Genomic DNA, 24,041 nt, shown 5'->3' with positions numbered 1-24,041 from the left:
TTGTGTCTTATCATTTTATTCTCGAATTCTTTGTGTTGCTGTCCATGCTTGTTTTATATCTTGTTCTTAGTTTTCTCTTGTTGTTCTTGGCTGGTTTGTGTTTAGTATCGTGTCCCATATCATTCCGGCTGTTGTTGTTAATACCTATCATAGGCATTATTGATGTAAACTTTGTACAAACAATTGTCTGTCGTGTATCTGTATTATTCTTGTGTTTGCAACTTGGCCTTCTTTTGGAGGTAGTAAAAAATGACATTGATGTACCGCACATATTATCAAACATTTCATATTACGTGATGAAAAAATTAATATACATATGCAATTAAATAAAGTATTAATTAATAGTAACATGTATGACATTTAAACCTCATCGTTCTGGCAAGTTTGGGGATGTGACATCAAATAGAACCAATTCTTCATTCCGGGATGTGCAACAACAAAGTCGAACTTATCAAAACCAAGACTCGATTTGTTCACTTTGTATTGTTCGTCATTTTGTTTTCTACATGATAATTTATATGTGTTAATGTCATGTTTTTACAACAAGAATTGTATAAATCAATATCTTTAACATTGATTTCTGTACCTACCGACATGATTCTTTAACGGTCCATCGGCAATTCATTCTGAATAGTCGTTGATCAACTTTATTAGTTTTTTGGGAGCCTTATCCGAGATGTTGAACCTTTCAAATGGGTAATTCTTTCGTTCTCCCGAACTGACAGGCTCTACTTTTTATTCTTCTTTAGAAGCAGTTGATGGATTATCAACTGTGATATTATACTGTTCAGCAGTAGCTTCTATTGTGACATCCACCTGGAAAGCCAGAATTGTCAATGCTAATTACAGATATAAAACAGATTGTCTATTTATTACAACAGATGAGTCTTATGTTGCAACAGATGGATCATATGTTAGGACAAATTCGAACAGGTAAAACAGAGCGGTATGATAATTTTAAAAGATGACCCATCTGTTGAAACATAAGACTCATTTGTTGGTACAAATTAAAATAGTACGAAAACCTGCTTGATTTGCTAAAACAAAAGGACATATATTGCAACAGATAACGCATCTGATGCAATAGGTTAGACAACAGTTGCAACATATATATTATGTTTGATAATTTTCAGCAGATGTATCTTCTGTTAAAATAGATATGTGCCTGTTTGTTTGTTAGAACAGATGATATATATTTACCTTCTTCAGCTCATGCTGTTCTTCTATGGCCCTTATACATTAAACAACGGTGCAATACAAAGACAGAGGAGTTGCAATTTTTCTTTTTTCGATGCTTTATGATGCCCTAGAAATATCTTTCATTCTCCTCTTAGCCACCTTGATCTCTAGTGGAATGTGTGGATATGAAATCCTCTTTGATGGAATGACACCCCTCTTAGATTCTATTTTCTTTATAGAAGCAGTTAGTTTATTAATAGCATTAATCACTCCATCATGTTTCGCTTTGCATTCTTGACATTGGCATGCAGAACATCGCTAGAAGTGGCAAAATCTATATAACCAGTGTGATCATAATCATAATGGTTTGTGGTTTCAAAAACAATAAGAAGAGCATCATTAGCCCCAACAGCAGCACCACTACCACTACCATCATCAATAAAAATAAGTCCACCCTCTAAAATTATTTTTTTTTGTGATGGTTGTTGCTTCAAACAATTTCATTTTTATTTTATCAATGACCTTAGGGTCTGATAAAATTTGCACAGACCATAAAGTAAGAAAAATGGTATCTTTAACTCTCGATTGTTCAGAATAAGTCACGGATGGACAAGCTAAAATAAATCAGTACATATATTAGAATAATGATGAAATTATTTAAAATAATCATTAGTTAATATAAAAACTTGCTTCCTTCGAGGGATTGAAAAGATCAAGAAATTTTATATTTTTATTAGTTTTGGCCTACAACCATCTTAGAATTCTTGGACAGGAAGCTTCTTCCTGGTAGTTCACTTGTTGTCTCAAATAAGGAATGGCTTCAAATGACCAAGCCTATAACATAACGCCAATAAATCAAAAGCAATATTGAATAAAAAATAAATTATACCATAATAAAAGAAATATTTACCATGAAAACTCATATAAGTTGACTATCTTTGGCGTTAACGAAGTAAACAAATACTTGACAGTCATTTTGAAGCTTTCATAACCCCAAGGATAGCTGTTAAATGTCTCAAGATCCTCAAAGAGATTTATTAAACTGAGGCTTATGTTGTTGGTAACGTCTCTCGCCCAAAGAATATTATGTACAAACCTAACCAAGAACAATGATTGCTTGTGCTTCTTTGAAAGTCTTTTACCTTTGAACGCTTCTATCAAATTTTTATTTTTGAAGCTTGGACCAACAATAGACACCAGGTCATCACAATCACTCGACTTGACTTTGCCTTTTTTGAGTGTGCGGGGTGCTTTTTTTGGGTTAGAGTAGGTATAACTTGTGAAGGAGAAGGAGGATAACATTTTAGTTCAGTAACTATGACAAACTCCTTCCAACCAAAACAAACAGGCATGCCATAGTAATTTATCCACAACCCATCTATCTTATCTTTGTTATATAAACCTACGCTTGAGAAGATCATATACCATTTTCATGCGGAAATGAGCATTGTTTTTCTCTGGCAAATCAAGATACTGCCCAAAGAAGCTTTTTTTGAAATAAGAATCCAATTTTGGTTCTCGAAGTATTTTTTTGAAGGCGTCGAAAGATTTTTCCATGGGTGACTTAACCACAAAATCATCCATTAAATTTGTGGTATCATCGCACTGCATTCTCACAGGATAATGATCAATGCTGAAGGTTTTGACCAATTCTTCGGTGGAAGGGCTATTAGCATTTGGATCATCTCTTTTGAAATATTCCTCCTCCCCGTATTCATTATCTTCGGCTCCTGATTAAGATAACACTTGTAAAGCAAGATTATAGAGTGGTGGATGTAGCCTAGCTATTGCACTTGTTCCTTTACTTATACTTGATTTGATTTCTTTTCTTTTGGGGTCCATATTATCTTAAAAATTAATAGGAACATAAAATAGATTATAATTGATTAATGCATCATTATAAAAGGATAACAGTAAATCTAACATACACAACAGTAAAATAATAGTTCCAGCAAACCAAACATCTGTTGCACCAGGTATATTATCTGTTGCAACATATAAACGACCTATTGTAACGGATGAGTAAACCGTTGGAAATAATAAAAATATATCACTCATCTATTGTACCAGGAAGGTTATCTATTGCAATATATAACCAACCTATTGTAACAAATGAGTAATCCATTGGAAATAATATAAATAAATCATGCACCTGTTACACCAGGAAGGTTATTTGTTGCAATATATAACCAACTTATTATAGTGGATGAGTAATCCATTGGAAATAATTATAATAGATCACTCATTTATTTCATTAGGTAGGATATATGTTGCATCATTAACCAATCTATTACAGCGGATGAGTAATCCGTTGGAAACAATAAAAATAGATCACTCATCTATTGCACCAGGTAGGTTATCTATTGCAGTATATAACCAATCTGTTACAGTGAATGAGTAATCCGTTGGAAATAATAAAAACAGATCACTCATCTATTGCACCAGTTAGGATATCTATTGCAGCATATAAGCAATCTATTACAGTGGATGAGTAATCCGTTAAAAATAATAAAAATAGGCTACACATCTATTGAAATAGATCAGTCATCTATTGCCAAATGAGTTATCTATTGGGTTAATATTGTTTATATTTCTTCCAAACAGAAGTGTCATCTGTCGCAACAGATGAATGATCTATTGTGTTCATCTATTACATTAGATGTTTAATTGTTGCATCAGATATTTTATCTGTTAGAACAAATGGTTTATCTATTGTATCTGATGGTTAATTTGTTGGATTAGATGGTTAATCTATTGCATCAGATGGTTAATTTATTGCATAATCTGTTGCGTCAGATGGTTAATTTATTACGCCAGATGGTTAATTTATTGCATCAGATGGTTAATCTATTGCATCAGATGATTTATCTGTTGCATCAGATGGTTAATCTGTTGCGTCATAGGGTTCATCTGTTGCAACACCATTTTTGCCAAGAAAAATAACAAATCAAGCCAGCAACACCAACACAACATATGTACACTAAGAACATCAACGGTGACCAAAAATCACCAACAAACTGAATCAATAGTTCAACAATAAGAACTACAATAACAACAAAAAATTATATTTCACACCGAAAAGAGTAGAGAAGAAATGCCAAAATTTAGGATTTTATTCAGTCCATATTTCTAATTTTAGCAAGAAATATTAAAAATGTTAACCAATACTAGAAGAGAAGTGGGCTCAAGTCATAATTTTTTACCTATGAAAGAAGAAATAGGAGGACGAAGAACTCAAAGTTGTTGTCGCTAGAGAAGTTGGCTCAAGTTCCTCTGTTTCTTCACGTCCATTGACGGTTGAAAGTCAAAAAGAAACTCGCCCAACTATTTGTCACCGGAGCTTGAAGGGAGAAATTTTGCAGAACTATTAGTTAGGAGAGAGTTGAGAGAGACTGTCGAGAGAGAGGGGGGAGAGAGATGGTTGATTTGGAGGAGAGAGGTGTGGGTTGATTTTTATTATTGAAAATATTAGAAAGTTTTAAAAATATTAATCAAGTTCACAATTAACTTAATCACGTTTTCTAATTATGTTTGACCCTCTAAGTTGGTCAGTATCACCAATCCTTCATTCAATATTTAAAAGATACCTTTCCTTCAATTTTCTCAAGTTTCACCACTTTTTTGACATAAAACAAAGTAGACAAACTTTCTTCTTGTTTTGGAGATAAGGAAATGACTTTCTGTGTGATTAAGAGTTTGTTTGATAGAGTGTATAAAAATAATATAAAATACAATGTATTACTAATGTTTGTATTAGTAATACAAGTATTAGTTTTGCTTGTATTAGTTATGCTGAGAATATTTGTTATGCAGTTTTTGACTTTGTGTGTTAAAAATAGTTTTCATTGCATATTTTTAAATAAAAAAATTTATTTACAAAATATCTTCACAAATATAATGAAAATGATATGAAAAAGGTTTTGAGGGGCTACTGTGTCTTTATCCATGATAATACATGCATTAAAGTCTATTGCATTGCTAATACCAAGGGTTTTTTGTGTATTGATTATGCATAGCATAAACACAATAGATTGTATAACTAATGCAAGCATTAGTTACACATAGATTGAAAAAATGTACCAAACAAGATATTAATAACACACAAAGCTAATACATACATTATTTTTCTAATGCATCCAACCAAACCGCTCCTAAGTGATTGGATTCTTCTCATATATTTTTTCTTCTGTTATTTATATCAAATCACGGGATATGGAGTGGCCAAAGTTTTGGAATCTGGTAATTCAACCTTCAAGAAAGGTGACTTAGTTTGGGGAATGACTGGATGGGAGGAGTATAGTACTATAAAAGCAACTGATTGGAATCTGTTTAAAATTCTTGACAAGGATGTCCCTCTTTCCTATTATACTGGAATCCTTGGTGAGTTATATGAGCATGAATCTGGTTTTTCCTTTTAAAATCATGTAAATGTCAGAATATACATGTGCAATTTGTACCATGTATTTCAGCTTTTGATTTTAATCAACTAAACCATATACACATCTTAATGACACATCTCACAACAAGAGATTATTCCAGTGTAATTATAAGATATATAAGCACATTAAGTCATCAGAGTTGAAGATTTTATTTAGTTTGAGTTTTAAATCGTAAAAAGTTTTGATTATCTATCTTATATGGAGATATCTGTTTATGTACTCATCACTTGTAGCACACCTGATTTTATTGTGTTTTTTTATTTTTCTTGTTTTTATAATTTCTGTCAGTCTTTTTTGCGCTTGTCATAGTTCCTGTGCAATTAAGAATCTCATATATAGAGTTAGTAAATCGATTATACATACCAAATTATCATTGGAAAGTTGATACTAATAAAATCTTTGTTTCTTTCATTGAATGGTTAGTATTGTACCTTATATTAGTTGGTGAGGTGGGTTGTATGATCCTGGAGGTACTTCTAAAAATATTATATTGATTCAAGGGCGTCTCATCCATGGGTCACTTAGACAATTGTCTAAGGACCCATCTTTTCATATATAAATAATTATATATACTAGTTAAAAAAAAAACTGAAATCCATTATTAGCATAAAAATGGAAAACATTCAGATTATTTTTAGATAAGAATGAAGAAAAACTAAGTAGAGTTTTACATGGAATCTTTATTGGCATAAAGAGAGGAACAACCATATATATAAGGCCCTCGTTAGAAATTGGCTTTAGGGCCCAGATATGGCTGAGATGCCCTTTGTTGATTTTATAAGGAAGAATAAATTACTTAATTCCAACATTAGTTCGTGAAATAGATGAATATGTAGAGCGTTGAAATGATAAAAAATGAACTTTCAACCCGTTTTATAGTTTTGTGTTTAAGAAGCTTGGATATATACAACTGAAGTAGGTAGGTGATAGAGAAAATCAGATTATGTTCTATTGGGTTCAAGATTAAAGTGTGAATGGAAAATGGCGGGAACCAAGTGGAGGGAAAAATTGAGAAAACACTCAAAATGGAAAGTGTACTCACAATTGGGAAAGTCTACTAATTCTCCCACACTAGTGGGAGAAGGAAACTTTCAAGTATTTATATTAAGGAACACTTACTCCACATGGTAAGTGAGGCTAGAACCAAGAGGTGCCTCGCGCTGTTGTCCTTGCTCGCTCTGCTTCGGCTTCTGCTTGGATTTGGATTTAGAAAATGATCGATCAATTTTTGAACCTCCATTAACGTGCATGCTTCTGCATGTAGAAACGATGGTTGCGACTGCTCTACGAGACAGAACTCTTCAAGTAAAAGACAAATTATTTGGGGAAAAGGCATGACTATTTGGATGGTTGTGGCTGTTCAGAAAAGACACTCTTTCCGATGGATAGACATGACTATTCAGAAAGGATACACCTTTTCGGTGAACCATTGCCACTTTTAGGAAGGGCACCTAATGGTTATATAAACCTGTATTTTTCCACAGGTTTAGACATGAAAATTTTCTATTTTTTGACAATACTTCTATCTTCAAAATGCTCCGTGTGATCATCTAGTCGTTGAGTGAGTTCGAAGAGAATTCGATCGTTTGAGGTACCACTACAGTCGAATTATTAGGCCATTTTATCCGTGAAGGAAAATTCCACAACCTCGAGTACTTGGGGGGATTATTTCATTAAGGACACTCCGTGAATTAGAAGGACTTGGCCTTTTTCTGTTTCATCTAATTTTCTAAAAACACACTTCTTTGAAAGGTCATTTTGATCTTGTGTTGAAGGTGTTGCATAACTTCATAAGTGTTCTTAGTTTATACTTGAACTTGTGTTGAAGTTGTTGTGCCGAAATACAAATATTGTGTACCTGAAGACAACAATCTTAAGGAAATAATTAATTTTTCGGAATATGTGTTGCTTGGTTTATGGAGATTAAAACTTTAAGCTTTCTACTCCGTTTTGAACTTAACTAGCGGCATGAAGAAATAAAATCTTCATCATAAGTTAAAGATCACTCGGTTGACGATTGAAGGTCATAAAAACTTTATCGTTAAACTAGAAACAAGGGGTATTTAAAGTTGCTACAACTAACTAGTATTTTCATATACTAAAATTCACTGTCTTTTTATGACAGGAAAATGACTACGGACAATCATGTGCATGATACTGCAATGACTGTGGCTGCAACTAATATTGCCACAACGATTCGTATGAGTTCTCCACAGAAAATGGCACCAACGGAGAAATTCAAAAAATTCACGGGTGTTGATTTCAAAAGGTGGCAACAGAAGATGTTCTTCTACCTTACAACTTTATGTCTTCAAAGATTCACATCTGAAGAAGCTCCAGAGGTGCCCGAGGGAACTTTGGGCCAGGAGAAATTTGTCGTTATAGAGGCGTAGAAACACTCTGATTTCCTATGTAGGAATTACATTCTAAATGTCCTCCAAGATGAACTGTACAATGTGTATAGTGGAATGAAGATGGAAAAAAAGTTGTGGGGTGCGCTAGAAAGAAAATACGAGACTGAGGATGCTGAAACCAATAAGTTCTTCATTGCAAGATTCCTTGAGTTTAAAATGATTGACAGCAAGTCTATTGTATATCAAGTCCAGGAACTGTAAGTTATCATCCATGATCTCCTCATAAAAGGTATGAGTTTGATGAACACCTTAGTTGAATATATTAAAAATATTCTTGATGTTCACATAAACTTTATTGCAGGTTTGGTCGTGAATGAGGTGTTTCACATCGCAAAAATAATAGAGAAGTTACCACCTATGTGAAAAGACTTCAAGAACTACTTGAAACATAAGTGAAAGGAGATGACAGTCGAAGATCTTATAGTGAGGCTGTGCATTGAAGAAGACAACAAAGTCGCAAAAAGAAGTTCGAGAGGAAATTCTACAATGAATAGAGCAAACATTGTAGAAGACGACCAAAATAACTCGAAAAGTGAAAGAAAGTTGGAGATAAAAGCAACCAACCTAAGAAGAAATTCAAGAAAAAATGCTTTAACTGTGGCAAGATTGGCCACAAGTTAATAGATTGTCGTGTCCCAAAGAAAGGAAAAAGAAAGACCAAGCAAATATGGTTGAATCAAGAAAGAAATGGATGATATGTGTTTCATAATATCTGAATGCAACTTGGTGGAAAATTCTTGAGAATGGTAGATGGATTCCGGTGCCACCCACCACGTTTATAAAAACAAGGAGTTGTTTGCTGCTTTTGCTTTGGCTCAAGGTGAAGAGAAGATATATATGACCAACTCTGCAACTGCAAAAGTTGAAGGAACAGGAAAAGTCTGCCTGAAAATGACATCAGGAAAAGTGTTGAATTTGAACAATGTCCTGATGTACCGGAGTTACGGAAGAACTTGATTTCTGTATCACTTCTTGACAAAAATGGATTCAAATGTGTATTTGTATTTGGAAAAATTATACTTAGTAAAGGAGAAGTGTATGTAGGAAAAGGCTACCTCACTGAGGTCCTATTCAAAATGAATGTAATAAATGTTGAAATCAATAAAAGTTTAGTTTCTTCTTACTTGCTTGAGTCTAATGATTTGTGGCATGAACGATTAGGACATGTCAATTACAAAATATTGTAAGAACTGATTAACTTAGAAGTTTTATTAAACTTTGAGTGCAATAAATCAAAATTTCAAACATGTGTGGAATCAAAGTATGCTAAGCATCCGTATAAGTCCATTGAAAGAAATTCTAATCTGTTAGACTTAATCCACACTGACATTTGTGATATGAAGTCAACACCATCACGTAGTGGGAAAAAGTATTTTATAACTTTTATTGACAATTGCACTAGATACGGTTATGTCTATTTGCTAAACAGTAAGGATGAAGTAATAGATGCATTTAGGCAGTACAAAACATAAGTTGAAAATCACTTAGAGAAAAAAATCAAAACGATAAGAAGTGATAGAGGCGGAGAATATGAATCTCCTTTGCAGAAATATGTGTAGAGAATGGAATTATCCATCAAACTACGACTCTGTATTTACCTCAATCTAATGGAATTACAAAAAAGAAAAATCGAACCTTAAAAAAAATGATGAATGCCTTAATTATAAGTTCAGGTTTACCGCAATACTTGTGGGGGGAAGCTATCATTATAGCTAACCGAATGCTCAATAAAGTGCCCCATAGTAAGACACAATCAACTCCAGATGAAAAATGAAAAGGAAGAAAACCCAACTTGAAAGATTTCAAAGTGTGGGGATGTTTAGCGAAGGTCCAAGTTCTTATGCCTAAAAGGGTAAAGATAGGACCTAAGACGATAGACTGCGTGTTCATAGGATATGCTAAAAGTAGTAAAGCATGTCAGTTTTTGATTCATAAATACGAACATCCGGATATCAATGAAAATACGATAATTGAATCAGATAAAGTTGAACTCTTTAAACACATTTATCTGTATAGAACTAGGCATAAATAGTCTAGTAGGGGGTCTAAATGACTTCGAGATGAACTAAGTGAGGATGTACATAATGATGAGAATCCAACACATAGTACACGTCAAAGAACACCAACTTCATTTGGATCAGATTTTGTAACGTTTCTATTAGAAAATAAACCTTAAACATTTAAAAAAGTGATGTCATCGTTAGACTAATCCTTTTAGAAAGAGGCAGTCAATAGTGAGATTGATTCAATATTAAGCAACCATATGTGAAAGTTAGTTGATTTTCCTCCAGGAAATAAACCTTTAAGTTCTAAATGGATTTTCAAAAGGAAAATAAAAGCGGATGGTACTATTGACAAATACAAGGCAAGACTTGTAGTAAAAGGCTTTAAACAGAAAAAAGGCCTTGATTACTTTGATACATATTCGACAGTAACAAGGATAACGTCAATTCAGATGTTAATTGCCTTGGCGGCGGTATATGATATTGAAATCCATCAAATGGATGTAAAAACAACATTCCAGAATGGAGAATTAGAGGAATAAATCTATATAGAACAACCCGAGGGTTTTGTCGTTCCAGGAAAAGAAAATAAGGTGTGTAAACTTGTTTAGTCACTTTATAGACTAAAACAAGAACATAAACAGTGTCATGCAAAGTTTGACCAAACCATGTTGTCAAACGAGTTCAAGATAAATGAATGTGATAAATGTGTTTATATTAAACACACTCCAAATCATTATTTCATTGTTTGTTTGTATGTGGATGATATGTTGATCATCAGTAGTGATATTTTTTGACATAAATGCTACATAATGAATGTATGAAAGCAAGTTTGATATGAAAGACCTTAGAGTTGCGGTTGCGATCTTAGGAATAAGAATCCATAGAACTTCACAAGGGTTGGCATTATCATAGTCTCATTACATCGAAAAGATACTTGAAAAATTCAAGTACTTGGAATTTGGTATTTCCAAGACTCCATTGGGTGTGAGCTTTGTACTTCAAAAGAATAAAGGTGAAAGTAACTCACAGTTGGAGTATGCAAGTTTGTAATGCCCGGAAGTTTTTTTCATAGCTAAATTTTGTCCCTAAAATATCAAGCATTAGCTTTGAGAATGATTTATACTTTTTTTCCAGTGGAATCCCTTAGATTTCAACTTTTCATTTCGTAGATAACTGAATAAGTTTTTCGTCGACATAAGATGCGTCCAAAACAGACACTCAGTGAAGAAGTTATGGTTAATTTAAGTCCTAGTCATAAAACACCGTCATTCCTATCCTTGGCGCATCGCGGAGAGGGTGTAAATAATGATGGTCAATTTTCAGTGGGACTCTGTGCTGGTGGTACATCGTGGAGTAGGCCAAATTTTCATTCGTCAATTTCTAGTGAGCCACCGCGATAGTGGCGCGTCACGGTGGCCTATGAAATCGGGCTCCCAATTATATTTTAATACCGGTCTCATTAAGGGTATATTGGGTATTTTCCCATACCCTTATCAGTCCAAACACGAAATTTCAACCCCAATTGAGCATATTACTCATACATTCACCAAAAATATTCAAGAATACTCTCTAGGGTTCCATATTGATAATCCAAATAAATCAAAATTCAACCGTGGGTTTTCAAAACAAATTGAAGATTTGGAATCCCCAAACCGTGGGCATCAAGAAGCATTCTTTAAATTTCTTGTTAAAGGTACGTGGGATTTGTCCTAAAAAAAACTATATGAGCTTAAAACCATTAGAGCATGATTTTTAGATTTTTATGCATGAATTTTAAAGGGATTTTGGAATCTATGTTCTAAATTACGTACTACGAATGTTTTAATGTTATTATTGTTTTGAACTTGTGGTCCTATCCCCTAAATTGATTTACATGTATACGTATATGTATGGAATTTGAGATTTAAGATCGTTGAGAGCATAAATTATGAACTCCCTCTCGTGTATTGAATTAAAGATTAACGTTTTGTGATTTGAAAGATGTTTTCTAATATTATAGCATTTGAGCATGATTTGAAATTGTTGAGTGAAATAAATGTGTTCTTGTGTTTAAGAGAAAGAATCACATGTGAATTGAGAACTTTGACATGACCACCTTGTACTGTACTATTGAAATGCTTGACAAAGATGAGTTCCTTGCATGTTTTTACATGAGGTTTGAGAAAGAGTTTCTTTAAATTAAATTATTGAAATGGTGGTCCCAAAACTTATATTTTGAAAACAGAGATTTACAATAAACTAATAATGGCTCAGAGATGTGACTTGCAAGTCAATGGTATGACAATACCATATGTATTTATGCCATAACTGATTATGTTTTCAGAGTATATTTTCAGAGACTGTATGTTTTGATAGAGTTTTAAAAAGGGGCTTAAAGAGGATTTGGTGGTTACCCGAAGAAAGTGTGAGTTCAAGCAACTCTTAGCCTGAAATCATATTTGTCGATACGGGTAGATTATTGTTGTACGCTGGCGACAGCCGTGTGGCATAGTAGATTCAGAGACTCCGACCCTTGTGGCACACTTGGGTTGGGGGCTTCGCTGCCGAGTTAATAGCAGTTTCCATATAGCCCATGAAATGTTTTAGAGTTGTAAGGTATACCACCTAGCACAAAAGTAACATAGATTTCTTAGAGTTGAGATGATTTTTACAGAGTCTTAAAATGCCCATGTGAATTCTTACCATATAATAGACTTATGAACTATTTTAAACTGCTCTCATATATGTTAAATAATAAATGATTATTTTGGATATGTTCTGCGTACCAGTACATCTGTATTGACCCCCCTCCCCCTATCTCTCAGGTTCTAAGACTCAGTCTAGGGGTCTAAATAGGTAGTAGATAATTCAGACAACTGATCAGATTGTGCAGTGGTGAGCCTTCTCTATTCCAGAAGGCCTGTCTTTTCAGATTATGTCACTTATTTCAGTTTTGGTCTACTGGGGGACTTGTCCCAGTTTCAAACAGTTGTCAGATTTTCATGTAGTAGAGATTTCGCAGACTGACTCAAATGTTATTTAGATGTAGTTGATTTATAGTTTCCATACTTATGTTGAAATCAGAATTGACCATGTGTCTGTAGAAGATTATGTTTACACATCTTCTTGTATTATATAAATGTTGTGCATGTTTACCAGATAGAGAAGGGCATTCTGGGCCTTCATGGTTTGGGATTTCCATCACGGCCAGGCCCTCGTTCGGGTCGTGACAAAGAGTATTGGGATGTTTAATGTATATAATGAATTGTACACGACCATACATAGCATGTGCTATTAGTAAGTTGAGTTGGTACACGAGTAATACCAATAAAACTCATTGGATGATAATGAAAAGAGTTTTGGGGTATCTTAAATACCCTCAAGACTATGCTTTGCATTATAGTAAATATCCAACGGTACTTGAAGGATGTAGTGATGAAAATTAGATCACCAGATCGATTGAAGTAAAATCAATGAGTGGATACGTATTTACTATAGGTGGAGGAGCAGTCGCTTGGAAATTATCCAAACAGATATGTATTGTTTGCTCTACAATGAAATCAGAATTTATCGCATTAGATAAAGCTAGTGAAGAAGCAAAATGGCTCCAAAAATTCTTAAAAGAATAGATGTTCTTGAACAGATGAATCATGTTTCTCTACATGTTTCATTAAGGAGGGCTAAGACTCATTTGAGAAAAAAAATTCTAAACTAGAAGCTGCATAAGACAGTCATAAAGTGGAATAAGAGGTCTTTAAGGCTAGGATCATGACTTTGAAGCTTGACCTTGATTGATAGAGGGATGAAATTATTGAAGTCATTCATCAATTGACACAGATGATATCACCTGTTCCACCTTCCCCATCATCTCCTCACTATTTGTATCCTTAGCCATGTCCCACTTTTATATCGTATTTTTTTAATGCTCAATTATTTTGCTTTGTTCAGTACTAGCTTAGGTTTAATGTGGAACATGCTCTGTCAGTTAAATGGAATGGTACTCTTTGCTAAATTGACTCATATTTTTGCTCTCTTTAATGTATTACTAGATTGGCTAAAGTCTTTGTTTGATTGTTTTGGTAATAGCCCCAGTGACCATGAATAGCATAACAAATCACTTATATTATTGCATTGAAATAGTTTTTCAATGATGCGAAAAAAGGGAAGATAAGAGGGTTGTTTAATGTTTATAACCCATTGACTAACTTGTTTCATTCTAGTATTTTATAATTTAATGCCTACAGGTGAAGATATTTGAATGCACAAAGACAAGAGGTTTGTCATTATCAAAAAGGGGGAATTTGTTGGAACCTTGAAGTTTTGATAAATGACAATATGAATGAAACAAGGTGATATGAGTTAATTCAATGCAACTGGAAACTTTAACTTACTGATCACATTGGGAATAGAACAAGTTGAATTTGATTCAAACACTTGATGATAAGAGAAAGCAAGTTGAGTTGAAAAAGGAGTCCTACGTGAAGAAGGAGTTTCACTTCTGAGTATATCTTGAAGAGTCCTATTAGTGGGAGGAGAAAGATTCAGATAAATTAATATGTGCAGATTTAAAGAAATGGAATTTAACTACAACACCAAGGAGATAAGAGTTGAAATTGAAGAAGGAGTCTCACTTGAAGTAAAACTCTATGCAATGAGAGTTTTGATTAGAGGAGGAGTTTGAAATAAAGAATGACTCTTTGGAGAGCTGTGATTAAATAGAAGATGCAAAAGTCAGAATAAGAAACACACTTAAAAAGCAGAAAATCAAAATCGACAGATTGACTTTATGAAGTGCTACTCAATCACTGAAGAAACACGTTGAAGAACCTAGTCCTCAGTATAGAATCTAGCTAAGAGTTTTAGCGTTGATTTTTAGAGTTGTTCATTGTGTTTAAACTATTGATGTAATATTAGTTTCAGTGTGTTATAAACTAAACTAGGAGCTAGTCTTCGAGTTAGGGAAACTCAGAGACTATGGAAACGCATACCTTAGGAGGTGTGTGTGTATTTAGGAATTAGAGTTTATAATTCCTAGTTGTTGAGTTATAGGAATTAGAGTTTATAATTCCTATTTGTTGGTTGCAAGAGTCTTGTAATCAATCGTTGTTGAGGCTTAGAGTTATTTACTGAAGTTGGGGTTAAATCCTATAGAGCTGCAGGTCGTGGTTTTTTACACCTTTTGACCCGGGTGTTTTCCACGTAAAAATCCACCGTGTTATTTACTTTTTGTTTTACTGCTTCCGTGGAACACGTCAGGCAACCCGTTCCATCAATAGGCAACAGTTAGGCGAAAATAAGATAATTAGTAGGGCACGAATTCTTAATAGTTGAAGTTCTCGAAAGAGCGCCTAGTGCTCTAGTTGGTCTCTTCTATGGTTGTAATATTGGAAAGCAAGTTGTGATGGTTTCGCATGAATGAATTTAAATAAATCTTTGTAACTGTTTAGTTTGCATCCAGTTCTTTTAAATAAACACAGCTGAGGTCTTACACTCTTTGGATGGTTGTTAGGTTCGTATTGTTTCATAATATTGTATTGTCTCCTTGTATTATGTTATATTGTATCATGTTGTTTTAATAAATCTAATGCTAGGATAGAATGTATGGTTTCCGTTGTCATATCATATCACACGTCTATCCTTTGAAAACTGAACCTACAAGAAAACAATGTATGAGGTAGATCTACTATAAAAAGGTAGGGTACAGAAAAAAATAAAATTACTAAATAATAAGTAAAAATACAATTAAAAAATATATATAAAGTAATTAAACTAATCGTTACGGTAAAATTTAAGATACAAACAAGTTGTAGAAGAGATATATATCTGTGTTTATGAAGATTATGACTATGGAACGTAACATTTTGATTGCATTATTTTGCTGAATGCATGTATGTATGCCACAACCTTTTTCCTCCATTTTATTCGTAACAATTTCATGTTATCTTGCCACACAAGAGCTGCAAAAAGATCTTCATATTTTAGGTTTTTTTGTTATCGTTTAAACTCGCAACTCATCCCGCCCAAAGGAAAATATTTTAATCCGCCACACTCCTCATATATAGCTTTAAATTTGCATCACCTTGTATTAGCCGCACTGCTTCGTTTGCCATTCCTATTGAAACATCAACATTATCATCTAACCGAACATAAGAATCAAAGTTGAAACACAATTCTCTTCCAATAAATTATGCCTACGCCATCAATTATGTATACTCTTCTGGACCCTTCTATCATGAGCAGATCTAGAAGGGGAGGGTTTATTAGAATAAAACGTTCTCATAGCTTCAATCAAACATGCTGAGGACATACCTTTACCAATACCAAAACAAAAGCATAAACCATCAAGTTTAGGGTTAGCCATAACACATTTGTTAAACCACAACCAACAAGCACCCACATGTGCAAACCATCACCAAAAATTTGTGAAAACATAGTTTAAGCCAATAGTAAACAATACCCATCAATATGCATCAAAACCTTAAACATTGGTTTTAAAAACCACCATTAATGATCCACAATCAATATTTAAAATACATTAAAACATGCCTTTAGTTGGAATTAATATTGAAGGAGGAGTAACTTACCTTATACAAGATGATTCATGGAAAGAACTTAACATCTTTAGCCTTTAGATTAATACCTCTTAAAAACCCTAGCCTCTCATCTTTAAGAGAGAGTGAAGAGTGTTTTTGGGATGTTTTGATCTTCCAATAAGTGTTATGAAAGGCCACTACATGATATATAACATGGGGACTTAAGGGTTTTGGGATGGGAAATGTCCAGACTACCCTCGCTTAAAAGTTGAAATTATGCACGTAGGAGGGTATGACCCACCCCCCTAAACTGTACCCTAGGATACGAGTGGTACTCCTACTCGTATTCTAGACCTCACCTTGTTCCCCAATACTGACCATCATATGACCACCTAGGGTTAAGAATTACCCCAAGGTACGAGAAGTACCCGTAATCCATACCTTGGACAGATTCAACTAAACTAAACTTTAGCCATCATACAACTTGGCATTATGCACCTCGTATCCTACCATACGACTAGTATGATGCTTCGTCGTATCTTGGACAGAAACCAACCCAAATACACGGACTAACGTACAAGAGAGGGGACACCCAGCCATACTATAGCATATGAGTCGTATCCCCAAAACATACCTTTTCTAGAATGCTGCAACTCAAGAAATTTTTTGCAAGGGCCAAGGTTTAGGGTATTCCATTCTCCCCCACTTAGGATCATTCATCCTCGAATTATGGGTAAAGGTAAGCACAAGCATGAGATAACACATTAGAACACCTTATACTTGTCACCAACTGAATTAGAAGACAAGGACATATACCAAGATAGGTAGATCATTGCATAACCCAAGCACGATTTACACCCTAACACCTCCATCCCAATATTTTTTTTCCTAAGTTAGAAAACTAGGATACAAGGAAATCCACCCTTCCTTTAATGGAGAACCAACGTAGATACAAGGAAATCCATACCTCCATTCATACCTTATGCATGAATTTCTGAAAGGAAGAACCAACACGGATACTTTAACTCCATGTCCTCTTCCGTATCCCAAATGGCTTTCTCTGACTTTTTATTCCACTATGGAACCATCTCCGAAGCCACACCTTTTGTTCGAAAATGGTGAACTTGCCAACCCAAGATCCTTACCGGGACTTCCTTAAGGAACAAAGAATCTGAGATACCAATACCACCTAAGGGAACAAATCAGCGAAGGACCATCCACACCTTACCTTAACACAAGCACATGGAATACCAGATGAATGGAACTCATGCTAGAGAGAAAGTCCAATTCAACTTAAAATTCCCTAGAGACACACTACCAAGAGAGCCAGAGTCAAGCTATACGCCACGTCCATGTCTAATCCTATCAAAAGAAAAAGGAATTAACTTAGGCCACGGGACTTCATTCCTTACATCCACCCAAAACACTATTCTTCTTCCACCAAGATTTTAAGTACCCAACACAATGATTGATATATTTATCAACCACAACATTAGATCCTACCTCTTCTATTCCAGCGGTACTGTCTATCCTTCCAAGGATTTAGTAACTCTGTAATTTTACCACAAAGATCATCACCACCTATTCCTCTCCTAACATTCCTCATGAAAACAACCTTACCTCACCCTCCAAAACCTTAGCTCAAGCAGTCACCCCAAACTTTTCCCCAAGTAGGGACTTCTACCTCTTTACCATTTCAAAATATCACCACACCTCCACAACCACTACCACCCTAACGTAAGAAGGGTCATTAAGGAACTAAAGTACAAGAATCATCCATGCCACCCATGTGAGACCCCCAAAAAGTGACATGGTACCATAGGCACAAGGCACTTCATTACAACCACCTAGGTAATGAATAAAGAACCATCCCAACACAACATACTATAGTATGAGTCGTTAGGATTGGACACCGAAATAAACATAACTATATATATATCATAGGTGATGCAATGTAAGGTCAAGATTCATATCCAGGGATAAGGCGAATGCAGAATCGAACCTTAGGCATGAATGCCACCAGAATGCACGGAACACTAGGAGAGTGCTCTCCTAACCTAGATAGGAGAGAATTGCTAGAATAGGAGTAAATACACCCCGACCTTCCCTTGAATTCCACCACTAAAAGAAAAAAATTAATATTAATCCTCGACCTTCATCCTATTATACCTGTAAGCACAGTACTCCGCTCTAAAGGGTATCACTAAGGATGATCACCAAGGACGCTTGGTGCTGATATACCTAAAACCTCATCCATTTAAATGCTACCAAAATCCCAACATAGTCCTCCTAACTCAATGCTCTAACCTAACCAATGACCTAACCACCAACCCATCCGTTCAACCTGAACCCCCGACCTATAAGTCACAACTTTCCCCCTATTGCAGTCTCAAGTCACCAATATTGCCCCTTCCATATATCTCATCCAACCTACCAATCTACCTCCTTAATTTCTGCATTGCTATCCCCGAGCTAACACACTTTCTTCATCAATATCAATATCTAAGATTCACACTTAGCATCTATCAACCACCTGGCACTACCTGACAAAGCACCCCATATATACTATACATATATGGTCCACCTCAAAAAGAGTCATTCTGAAATTCCTATTCATCCACCAACAACCTATGTCTTCCTAGGGAAAACTATCCCCCTTATGCATAAAGAAAAGGAAAAAATCGCCCCTTATGCATAAAGAACCACTAGGACGGGTGAAACCTCTATCTAAGAGATCCCTTAATCGCCCCTTAAGCTCTTTTGCCTCAACTCTAATGATTCCATAAAGAAAGAATAGAAATTTGGACAAGTGTCCAAAACAAGACCAATCCCAAATCCAATCTCCCCATTAGAAGGACGCTATGAGGGTCATCAGGAAAGACCCCAGGAAATTCACTCATCGCCAAAATAGAAAACAAAGAACTTTTAAGTTAAAATCTTTAGCCCGGCCCAGCTAATAGAGACACCTCTTTTTGGAGATTAATCTCCGAGCTCTAATATATTAGATAACCTTTCCCCTAATAGCCAGGGAAAAGAACCATCCACCCATCCCATCACCGACTAACCAAGGATCCTAAGGACAACCTTATAGGTCTGATAGTCCAATGACACATAACACAAGTATAACCAATCCATCCCCAGAATAATATCAAAATCCACCCTATTTGATTCAAATAATTCCACCATAGTTTTCTTACCACCAACAAATACCATGCACCCCCTTAGACTCTTTGGCAATCACAGAGTCACCTACCGAGGTAGAAAATAGATAGAGGGTCCAAAAAACACTCCAAACCAAAACCAAAGTGCACAACCACAAATAGGGTTACATGGGAGAGAGGGGACCCTGGACTAAGTAAACCATACACATCAGGAGAAAAAAGTTTATAACATACCATTGTCAGGATCAGAAGATGCCTCAAACTCCTGAGGGATAGTAAGAGCATTGAGACGATCCTAACCAGTGTCAAAGCCAGAAGCGACACCCTTTTGTGAGTGGTTTAGAGAAGTGGAAACCAACATCCTATTTTCCCAAGTGGCAATCATTATGTGACAATCTCACTTCATATGACCCAACTGACCATAATTAAAATAATGATTCCTCTCTTTCTAACAACAGCCATGGTGTGACCGACCATAAAGTCGACAAGAAGGATAGGATGGTGCAGATTGGGCCCCATCGGCCTGGGATTGGGCACCTTGTGCCCTGGAAGCATTATCAATCTAAAAATGCCTATCTCCTGACGACTTTGGGTAGGGAGCACTAGCCATAAAATAAGAGTCAGGACCCATACAATTCTTCTTATTAGACCACTTAACATAATATTATTGGCCCTACTATAGTTCAGAGCACTGAGACCTCTCATTCTGCCTATTTCCTGACCTTGCTTTATTCTCCCCCGTAGTAATAGAACTAGAGTAGCGTGACAAAGTTGTCACTATCTGGGTCAATAGATGAATAAAATACCAAACTCGGCACTGGTAACCTCTTCTTGAGGAAACTGAGCATGAGTGCCACCTTTTGGATTAGGGTCATAGAGACGGGTGGAACTCCATGGGGAAAATTAGAAACTGTGACCCTTGACCGAGTCTGTGCCCCATGAGTTGGACGAGATCCATCCATGTCGTCCAAGTAGGATAGGTGAGTTTCCACGAACTTTAGATCATTGCGAGGACATAATCTGAAAAGGTGAACCAAAGAAGATTTAGGGAAGAGTTCAAGACCTTAGACTTCATAGCCCAAAAATAGAATAACAATAAAGTTAAACATTCCTAAATACCTTGTAGCTTCCCAATTATAAGTGTGGTTTACAACACATTCATAAGCAAGACTTTACTTGACACGGCTTTATGGACACCACATGACATCAAAATCTTAGCTCTGATACCAACTTGACATGACCCAAATCGAGGCCTTATCATAATACGCATCTCAAGTCCGACCGGGATCGTAGACCACCCCCGTAACCTAGTCCAACCAACCAACATATATCTTGCATCGGATGAATTCTAAACATATAACAAAATAACATATTCAGTGATGTAACGACTTTGGGATAATTCTACCTCCGAGACCAGCCCGGCCATGTTAATCCATCCAATAACAAACCAACCAAACCAAACACGATAACTTAATGTATGTAATATATAAATCATAACCAATCCAAACCCAAGTCCACAATTGTCCATACAAAGCCCCTAAACCAAACTAATAAGTATTTAGTCGGGACATGCCCCAAACCATAGATAAAAACCAAAGTCTATAAAAAGACAAAAATAAGTACGTTATACCATGACATAAAATGAATGCCTTCTACACTAAGAAAGCTCACCACTTCAATCCAACACCAATTGTTCCCAACTCCGATCAACGAGTAAGAGGAGTAGCATGACCGATTCCTGCAACGCGTGGGGATACAACCTATTGAAGATGGATCAGCAGATGAATGCTAGCAAGTACTCAAGATAAGGATAAAATAATGCCAACCTTTAAAAACAAGTAAACTAACCATATGCATTCACAACTAGGCATATATACATATATATATATATATATATATATATATATATATATATATATATATATATCCATGCCAAGAAAGGGAACCGAGTTTAGCATGCCTTTAAAACCATTAACCTGGGTATGTGTAGTTTAACCATCATAATCCATCCACGGGCTATATGGGTTCTGAGTCACCACCCAGACGGGACCTGATGTGTGTAGTCGCATGAACCGAAGATACCATAGTAGTAGGGGATCCCCGAATACCCTTCAAATTCCATCATACATATATACAAGGGTTAGGGTATTCCCTTGTCTCCCACAAGACATTCATCATTCAAACCATTTTCATTATGCATTCACTTGGGCGATTCTCGTATGCCTCACAAGGTTTTCATTTAAATCAATTTCACACCAAGTCCTTATAATTTAAACATTCCAAACCATGCATACCATTCAAAACCATTTTAACCATTCAAACTATTTTAGCCATTCAAAACTATTCAAACCAATACAAAACCATTTAAACCCATGCAAAAACCATCCAAACCAATTTAAGGTTCCATTACCAGACCATACCATACAATAGCTTCAATGAAAGTTCAATAATAGAGTAAAACATTCTCATAGGAATTTTATCTAACATGTTGAGGGCATACCCTTACCAAGACCAAATCCAAAGCATAAACTATCAAGTTTAGGGTTACCTGTAACCCATTTGTTAAACCACAACCAAAAAGCACCCACACGTACAAACCATCACCAAAAACATGTGAAAACAAAGTTTAAGCCAATAGTAAACAATACCCATCAATATGCATCAAAACCATAAACATTGGTTTTCAAAACCACTATTCATGATACACAATAAATATTTAAAACAAATTAAAACATTCTTTTAGTTAGAAATAACAATGAGGGAGGAGTAACTTGACTTCTACAAGATGATTCACGAAAATAACTTGGCCCTTTTAGCCTCTAGATGAACACCTCTTGAAACCCTAGCTTCCAATCTTTAAGAGAGAGTTAGAGAGTGTTTTGGGGATGTTTTGATCTTCCAAAGAGTGTTATGAGAGGTCACAACATTATATATAACATGGTGACATAAGGGTTTTAGGATGGGAAATATCCAGACTATCCTCATCTTAAAAGTTGAAATTATGCACATAGGAGGGTACAACCCACCCTCTTAAACCGTACCCTAGGGTACAAGTGGTGCCCTTACTCATACCTTAGACTCACCTTCATCCCCTACTGACCATCATATGACCACCTAGAGTTAACTCATACTCTAAGATACGAGAAGTACCCATAATATATGCTTTGGACAGATTAACCTAGACCAAACTTTGGCCATCTTACGACATGGTATCATAGATCTTGTATCCTACCATATGACCAGTATAATGCTTAGTCATATCTTGGAAAGAAACTAACCCAAATACACTGACTAACATATGAGAAAGAGGACACCCAGTCATACCATAACATACGAGTAGTATGCCCAAATCATACCTTTTCTAAAATATTCCAATTGAAGAAAATTTTTATAAGGGCCAGAGTTTAGAGTGTTTCATTCTCCCACACTTAGGATCATTCATCCTTAAATGACAGATAAAGGAAAGCACAAGAATGAGATAACACATTAACACACCTCAAACTTCCCTCCAATAGAATTATAAGACAAAGACATACATCAAGATGGGAAGATTATAGCATAAACCAAGCATGATTTACACCCCAACACCTCCATCCTGACTTTTTTTTCTAAGTTAGAAAACTAATATACAAGGAAACCCACTCTTTCTTTAACCAAGTTAGAAAATAAAGATGTGACAAAGAACACATACCTTACATATGATTTTTCGGAATAAAGAACCAACTTGAATACTTGGACTCCATGTCCTCTTCCACATCCCAAATGGCTTCCTCAGACTTTTGGTTCCACCATGGAACCTTCTCTGAAGCCACACCTTTTGTTCACAACCGGTGAACTTTCCAACCCAAGATCCTTACCGAGACCTCTTTAAAGAACAAAGAATCCGAGATACCAATGCGACCCAAAGAAACCAACCGACGAAGGACCATCCATACCTTACCTCAACACAAACACATGGAATACCATATGAATGGAACTCATGCTAGAGAGAAAATCCAATTCAACTTACAATTCCCCAGAGACATACTACCAAGAGAGCCAGAGTTTAGCTATACACCACTTCCATATTCAACCTTATCCAAAGCAAAAAGAGTTAACTTAGGCGACGAGACTCCATTTCTTGCATCCACCCAAAATACTATTCTGCTTCCACCAAGATTTTAAGTACCTGACACAAAGATTGGTATATCTATCAACCACAACATTCAAGCCTAACTCTTCTATTCAATTAGTACTATCTATCCTTCCAAGGATTTAGTAACCTTTATCATTTTACCATAAAGATCATCACCACTTATTCCTCTCCTAACCATTCCTTATGAAAACAACC

The 24,041-nt window shown here is 35.5% G+C and overlaps 1 pseudogene; it reads left to right on the top strand.

The window, feature by feature from the left end:
- Window positions 1–24,041, top strand: part of LOC107859390 — a 109,342-nt pseudogene that overhangs the window by 30,132 nt on the left and 55,169 nt on the right.

Source organism: Capsicum annuum, chromosome 1 (genome assembly GCF_002878395.1).
Source record: "Capsicum annuum cultivar UCD-10X-F1 chromosome 1, UCD10Xv1.1, whole genome shotgun sequence".
Classification (NCBI taxonomy): domain Eukaryota; kingdom Viridiplantae; phylum Streptophyta; class Magnoliopsida; order Solanales; family Solanaceae; genus Capsicum; species Capsicum annuum.
This window is presented reverse-complemented; position numbering and strand designations above follow the sequence as displayed.